The 7,716-nt window shown below is 43.9% G+C and overlaps 1 protein-coding gene and 1 non-coding gene across 2 annotated transcripts in view; one reads left to right on the plus strand and one right to left on the minus strand.

The window, feature by feature from the left end:
• Positions 1-7,716, minus strand: part of ADCY3 (adenylate cyclase 3) — a 152,252-nt gene that overhangs the window by 65,768 nt on the left and 78,768 nt on the right. The gene's annotated exons all lie outside the window — the stretch shown is intronic.
• LOC122149890 lies at positions 4,077-4,183 on the plus strand. The gene has a single exon (XR_006163382.1). It is a non-coding gene; the product is annotated as a U6 spliceosomal RNA (small nuclear RNA).

Raw genomic sequence — 7,716 nt, forward strand, 5'->3', positions numbered from 1 at the left:
AAAAAAAAAAAAAAAAAAAAAGGAAGGGAGTATAGGCCTGCCTTGGCCATATAGTCTTGTTGATGTTCCATCCTCTCCTTACCTCCTCCTTCTACCACATCCTAAAACTCTTTGGAGAGTAATTCTTAGTGTGTGATTCAGAAAGTCTCATAATTCTATAGTCTATACCTGGCAACAGGTGTGTATTGGTAGACGTACTGATTGGATGTCTGCTGTTGCCATGTGGCAGGCAGGGCACTTAGAAATCCACAAGGTCCCCAACTAAACCCTGAAACATGGTCATAAGGGAATAAAGAAAAACAACTCCAGTTCCTTCCTCTGGGACTTCTGCTCTGCCCTCCACTCCCGTGGCACTGAGGGGAGGCTGGGGAGAGGCTTAAAGTCCACCTTGGTAGCCCCACCTCACAGGAAAGATGCAAGCACAGCAGCAAGGTAACTACCCTCAGAGTGCTTGCCAAGGCCACACTTACAGAACTTTCAGTCAATATCAGACCTCAGAGATGGCCAGGCCCACCCTACCTTACAGAAGAGGCTACTAAAGCCAAGGAGGGTAAAGCAGCAAAGCCAGTTGGAATCTGAAACCTTGATCCATTCATTACCCAGATGCTGCCTCCTGCCTGCTCCCTCATTTTGACATGCCCTTGACGCTCCAGGCATATCCACTCTGGTGAAGATGCATAAGGGGAGAGATGTGCGTAAGACACTGGGGTGCTCTGCACTTTCCCAAGGCACAAGGGCTGTCTGCCCACCAATCTAGGTTCTTATTACCAAGAGGGTGGTCATCTTCACAAAGGAAAGGACAACTTCCTGGGGAATAACACTGAAGAGAACAGACTAAGAGAATCATGACAATGAGTCCTTGATGCCAGCTCATCCCTACACCTCACTCTTCAGCAGAAGAGGATGAGGCTCCCCAAGGAGACCGACATGCTTGAAAGCAGACAGCAGCCATCACTGCACATTGCCCTCCAGCAGACAATGCGTTTCCTCTTAAGGCAATTTAGAAAACAAGATACATTTATGCTTTTATGGACTGACCTGTGCCCCCCACAAAACGATACGTTGAAATGCTAACACTCAGTGCTGGACATATAATCATGACAGACCAATCACTAGAAAAGTACATCATATTTGGCAAAGCAGAGGGTCAGTGAAAATGAGGGGGACTTTCAATTGGATGGGTTGGCATAACAGCCTAACAATGGACTCAAACATACCAACAATCAGAGAGGTGGCACAGGACTGGGCAACATTTCATTCCATCATACACATGGTCACCATGAGGCAGAGTTGATTCCAGGACAACTAACAACACCACCAGTTATCATGTAGAGTGAGTCCTGATCCAATATGAGTGGTATCCTTATAAAAGAGAACAGACACAGAGATAGAGGAAAGATGGCCATGTGAAGACACTTCTCAGGTCAAGGAGCACCTGGAGCTACCATGAGCTGAGAGAAGGAAAAAGTCTTCCTCTAGAGATTTATGGAGGGAGCACATGTTGATTTGGATTCCCTGCCTCCAGAACTGTGAGACAATACATTTCTGTGCTTAAAGTATTCTGCTGCAAACCAAAAGGTTGGCAGTTTGAACCCAGCTGCTTCGCAGGAAAAGATGAGTCAGTCTGCTTCCATAAAGATCTACAGCCTTGGAAACCCTAGGGGGCGATTATACTCTGTTCTATAGGGTTGCTGATTTGGAATGAACTCGATGGCAGTGTTTGTTTTTTTTCTTTTAATAAGTTACCCAGTTTGTGGTATTTTGTTACAGCAGCCCTAGAAAACTAATACACATTCCAACAAAAGAAAACGTGAGATATAGGCCCTAAAAACAAAATACCAGATGAATATCTTTTCTACAAGGGTGTATTGAGGACTTATTTCTCAATTGAGAATTTTAAAACTCCAAGAACACTGATGGCTCGCTGTGGCATCAACTTCACATGGCTCCTTTACCATGTGGCCATCACGTCCAAACTTGCTTGTTTCCTCTGGTATGCTTTCTGCAGCCCGCTCACAAAGTGTTTTCACATCTATTACTTCATTTTCATTCTCACAAGGAGGAAATGGCGATGGGATTGTGTGACCCCTATTACCAGCCTGAACTCAGCTCCAAAGACGCATTTACCAACACCCCTGGGATGTAAACTCAGCCCACAGCTCCACGCACTTAGAACGTCAGCCCTGGCGTCTGGGGAAGGAGCAACCTCTGCCCAACTGGAACCACAGGGAAGAGTACGCCTGCCAGCCAGAACCCGCTGGCCTCACCACCCCTCCTGCAATCACACTGGCAAGGGCCAGTGTGAGAGCTGCCAGTACTGGGGGGCTTCGTGGTATCAACTTACCTCAGAGCTCTTACTTCATTTGATTTCCAAACAACCCCATGATGATGGTATTACTTTTATTCCAATTTTTCTGAAGAGTAAATGAAGGATCAGAGGCAATATGCCAACATCATACAGCAAGAAGGTAGGAAAGCCAGGCTTGCTGTCTGCCAGAAAACATTGGCAGGAAATTGGAGTCACATCCCAGGCCTGAGTTCACCACTGGGGAGTCCCCTTTGGTGCAGGTTCGAGACCCTGGCGTTGGTCACAGGGAGAGGAGCAGGCCTGGGACAAAAGGAGTGTGCAGAGGTCTGGCCTAATGACCAAGGACAGGGCACTGCTGCTTGGGCTGTCCCAGGGCTCACTGGGGGCTTAATCAAGAATCTCATTTATCATACTGTATTTTTTAAATATTTTTTAAAAAAAACCCAGTTATGGGAGGTTTTGGTGGTCTCTTTTATGCTTTTCTGTATTTTCAAAATTTTATCCAGCAATAATAATGATGACAGTAGATACTTTCAGTGCCTATTTGTCCAAGCACTATGCTATACCCTTCAAATTGTGTTTCCATAGTAACAGTATGACATAGGCAGAAGAACTCAAAATACCTGGTTCTTAATTGCTGTGATTAACTGCTACACTATATGAGAACATGGAGTACTGGGCAGCAAAAATGGGTAACTGTTCAACTACTAACCAAAAGGTTGATGGTTTGAACCCACCCAAGGGTGCCTTGAAAAACAGCCTGGGTGATCTGCTTCCAAAAGGTCACAGCCTTGAAAACCCTGTGGAGCAGTTCTACTCCGCCCATATGGGGTCCCTATGCGTTGGAAACAACTCAACAACAACTGGTTTTGTTGTTGTTGTTTTTATTATGAGAATGTCACTTTTATAATCAGGAAAAAACATGGTTAGATTCCTTTTTAAAACAGAAGTTAAGAAAAAAAAAAGAGAGAGACTTGAAGGTATATGTTTCTACTGGTATTTTTTTCTTTACATTTGCCTATTCTTACCAAATATTGTACAGTGTACACTAATAAAAAAAAATCTTCCCAACCTCAGTTTACCTGGCTGTGACTCGAGCCAAATGACAGGCAGGGAAGCAGCTCACAGGATGTTGTGTCTGCTGTGGGGCCTGTTGCCTAGGGCTGAGGTTTCAAATAGGGATCTCTGGAAAAGCTTCAGGGATTCCAAAAGGAAGGAAGTATTTTCTAGATAAACAAGGAAACTTTTAAGTGTTGAAGTACACCCTCATTCATTGCTGGGAGGAGTATAAATTGGTTAAGTCTGCATAAGACAAATGAGTAGTATTTATTAACATTAAAAATGCATATTCCCTTGATCCAGCAATCCCACTTCCAGATTTTTATTCCTCAGATATATTTGCATGTGTAAAACATGGTGTCCCTACAAGGATATTTATTACAGTAATGTTTGCAATGGTGAAAGACTGGAAAAGTCTAGCTATAGAAACCTGGTTAAATAACATGTTGCTTCTATCTAATGGAATACAGCACAATCATTAAAAAGACGGAGGCAATGCAGTATGGACTCAGAATGCTTTCTAAGTTGGCAGGTGAAAAGACTGATTGCAGAAGAATGAATATGCTACCATTAGTGTGCGTGTGGTGGTATAGTGCCTAAGGCATCTGACTGCTAACTAAAAGGCTGACAGTTCAAACCCACCAGCCACCTCTTGGAAGGTAGCCTGGGCAATCCACTTCCCTAGAGATACCGCCTCAGAAACCCGAAGGTGCTCGCTTCGGCAGCATATATACTAAAATTGGAATGATACAGAAAAGATTAACATGACCCCTGCACAAGGATGACATGCAAATCTGTGAAGGCTTCCATATTTAAAAAAGAAAAGAAAAGAAAAGAAAAAGAAACCCAAGGAGGGGTCACTATGAGTAGGAAGTGACTCAATGGCAGTGTGTTTTAGTGTGATTGTGAAAAGTCTATATACACGTTTATTAATAAATAGAGTATCTTGGCTATACCAGGAAGACAACTGTGCTTGTTTGTGGGATGGGGAACTGGGTGGCTGGGGAATATACTTTTCATGATATACACTTCTCATACCTTTATAATTTTAATCCATACACTTTGTTACCTATTTAAAAATATATTTTTAGGAAACTTAAAATAATGTTCAACTTTTGCTAGAGCAGCTTATATCAGACCAATCCCTCAGCCAAATACAATTATAAAAGGTGGATAAAAAACAAAACAAAACACAGCTGTTCGAAGGCACTGGGAAACAGCCAAGACAGCCAGGATTTAAGGGGCCAGGATCTCAGAGAGAAGAAAAAGACATTTATATGAGCCTAACACACTCTGCCACTTTTCCCCATGTGATCTGGGCTGACAGGCTGAAGAGAGAGCAATGGCCAGAGGTTTCAAGGGCTGGAGAAATAGGACAGGAGAGCAAGGGTCCCAGGTAGAGGAGCTGAGATCCCAAAGAAGATTGAACCACAGAAAAGGGAGCTGACTTTCAGTGCCACTATTCCCCTGAAGTGAGCAGTGGTGGTTCAGTGGTAGAACTCCTGCCTTCCGGGTAGGAGACATCAGTTCGGTTTCCTGCCAATGAATCCCCTGTGTGGCCACCACCCGCCTGTCAGTGGAGGCCTGTGTGTTGCTATCATGTTGAATAAGTTTCAGCATAGCTTCCAGACCAAGATGGACTAGGAAGACAGGGCTGGTGATCTACTTCCAAAAATCAGCCAATGAAAACTTTATGGATCACCAAGGTCCAAACTGCAACCCAACAGTGTTTCTTTCCATTGTGCACAAGGTCATCATGAATAGGGATCAACTCAAAAGCAGCTAATGACAATTTCCCTTGAAGCATTTGCCAATTCCTAAGCTGAAGGGCACAAAAGACCAGAAGCCAAGCTGAAAGTGACAGCTAAAGGCTGAACAAAAAAGCAGTCTCATGGGACTAGAAATCAGAGCCCCCCACGAGGAGGACCAGAATTCAGTTAAGACCCCTGAAGGCTGTTTCCAAGGAGGCGGCACAAAACACAAATAGATCAGCTCCCATATGGACTGAAGCCCAACCTCAAATCGTCTTAACCCCTATTGGATCAGGAATCTGCCCCTCCTCTAACTACTTGCTGGAAGAAAAGTAAATCCTCTCTGGAGAGAAGCAACATCATTCGAGCCACTAGTATTTTCATAGGAGCTCTCGTGCCGTAGTGCCTAAGGCACTTGACTGCTAACCAGAAGGCTGGCGGTTCAAATCCACCAGCCACTCCTCGGAAAGAAAGTTGGACAATCTACTTCCATAGTGATATTGCCTCAGAAACCCAAGGAGGGGTTGCTATGAGTCGGGTCCGACTTGATGGCAAATAACAACAACAGTATTTTCATACACAATGACCAGCATGCAAAAAAAGGGCTCACTCAGCATCCTAGGAAAGCGGACCAAAAACCAACAGAGAAAAGCAGAGCTGTTAGTATCCCAGATATGATGGTGGTCAGTGAGGGGCTTTAAAATACAGTGAAACCTGTGAGGGCTAGAACTTGATGGGATGGCCTTGTTTTTCTGAGCCTCGCAAATTTTCAGCCTTTTACAGGGTGCAGTCTTACCATTTTTCTCTCACTCTCCATTAGTGGAAAATATTTCAGTTTTCCTTCACTGACAGGTTTCCACCTTACACAAGTTCTGGCTCTTGCAAGTTTTACTGTAAATGTTTAAAAATATATATAGAGATGACAGAATGGAGAATTTTAACTAGGGAACTGTAATCTATTTTTTTTTTAAAGTTCTAGAAACGAAAAAAATACAATGCCTGAAATGAAGGCTTCAATGGGTAAGTCCAAACATGGATTTGACAAAGCAGAGGAAGAGAGGACTAATAAACAAACTGGAAGTTAAACAAAAACAAAAACCCACTGCCATCGAGTCGATTCTGATTCATAGCAACCCCCACTGGGTTTCCGGGTGGTAGGACTTTATGGAAGCAGACTGCCCAGTCTTCCTTCTGCGGAGTGGCTGGTGGGTTTGAAATGCTACTTAAACTGGAAGTTAACAACAACAACAACAAAAACCCTCACTGCCATTGAGTTGGATCTGACTCATAGAACCACGACCCCTCCTTGGGTTTCCAAGACAGTATCACTATGGAAGTAGATTGCCTAATCTTCCTTCTGAGGAGTGGCTGGTAGGTTTGAACCACCAGCCTTCTGGTTAGCAGTCAAATGCCTTAGGCAGTATGCCATAAGAGCTAGGTCAGTAAAAAAATATCCAATCTTGCAACACAAGAAAGGAAAAAAAAAAAAAGGAAGATATTGGGAAAAAAAATGAGAGACTTATGGAATGTGGTAAAAATGTCTAACAAAGGTATCTAGAGTTTCAAAAAGAAAGGAGGGAATAGGGCAGAAGCAATGAAAAGATACTGATTGAAAATCTGTATAAACCAATGAGCAATATCCAGCCATTGATTCAAGAAGCTCTTTGAATCCTATGCAGAGAATGACAAAGACAACTCCCAGGCACATCACTGTAAAACTGCTCAAAACCAAAGAGAAAGTTTTTTAAGCTCAAAAGGAAAAAACTATGCACTGACTATCAAAGGTACAGCAGAGCTCCTGACAGTTGGCATTTCAAGAGAAATGATGGGGCCAAGGGATCATGGATGACACCCTCAAAGTGCAGAAAGAATAAAGCCTGGCAACCGAGTTCCACATCCAGCAAAAAGTGTCTTTCAAAAGTCAAAACAAAATAAATACATCTCCAGGCAATTAGAAATAGAGATAAGTTATTGTCAACAGAGCTGTACCAAAGGAAACAGTACAGGAAATTCTTTAAGGAGGCAGTAGGAAAATGATGGGATGGAAAGCAACTGAGAGGGTAAAAATGTGGCAAAGTATTAACTGTATAAGATGATAACAATAATGTCTTGTGAGGCTTAAAACATATGTTGAATTAAAATGTGTTACAACAAAACCCTTCCATCTAACCAGGCTTCCCTCCTGGGGCTGGGTGTAGAGCTGGGTGTTGGTTCTGTTGGTACAGAGATGGGCTGAAAAATGCATAAAAGCACCAGTATGGCCAGGGCAGGGGGTAGCACCCCTGCTGCTCTGCAGTGTCCTTGAGTCCTGGATTCCCCCAGGAGTAGGTGTCCTGGCTGGACTCCAGATTCCTGGCACTGAACTGCCCAGAGGGAGCAGGTGGGCCTAGGCACTGGAAGGAAGGCTTCCTGGCCTGTCCACCATGGCCTGCCTGTCATTGTTTTTCAAGCTCGGAGCTCCGGTAGCATAGTGGCTAAGACACTTGCCTGCTAACCAGACGGCTGGCAGTTCAAACCCACCAGCCACTCCTCGGAAGGAAGGTTGGGCAATCCTACTTCCGTAGTGATACTGCCTCGGAAACCCAAGGAGGGGTCGCT

The sequence above is a fragment of the Orycteropus afer genome, unplaced genomic scaffold, assembly GCF_000298275.1.
Source record: "Orycteropus afer afer isolate SDZICR_OR568_19922 unplaced genomic scaffold, OryAfe1.0 scaffold00058, whole genome shotgun sequence".
Classification (NCBI taxonomy): domain Eukaryota; kingdom Metazoa; phylum Chordata; class Mammalia; order Tubulidentata; family Orycteropodidae; genus Orycteropus; species Orycteropus afer.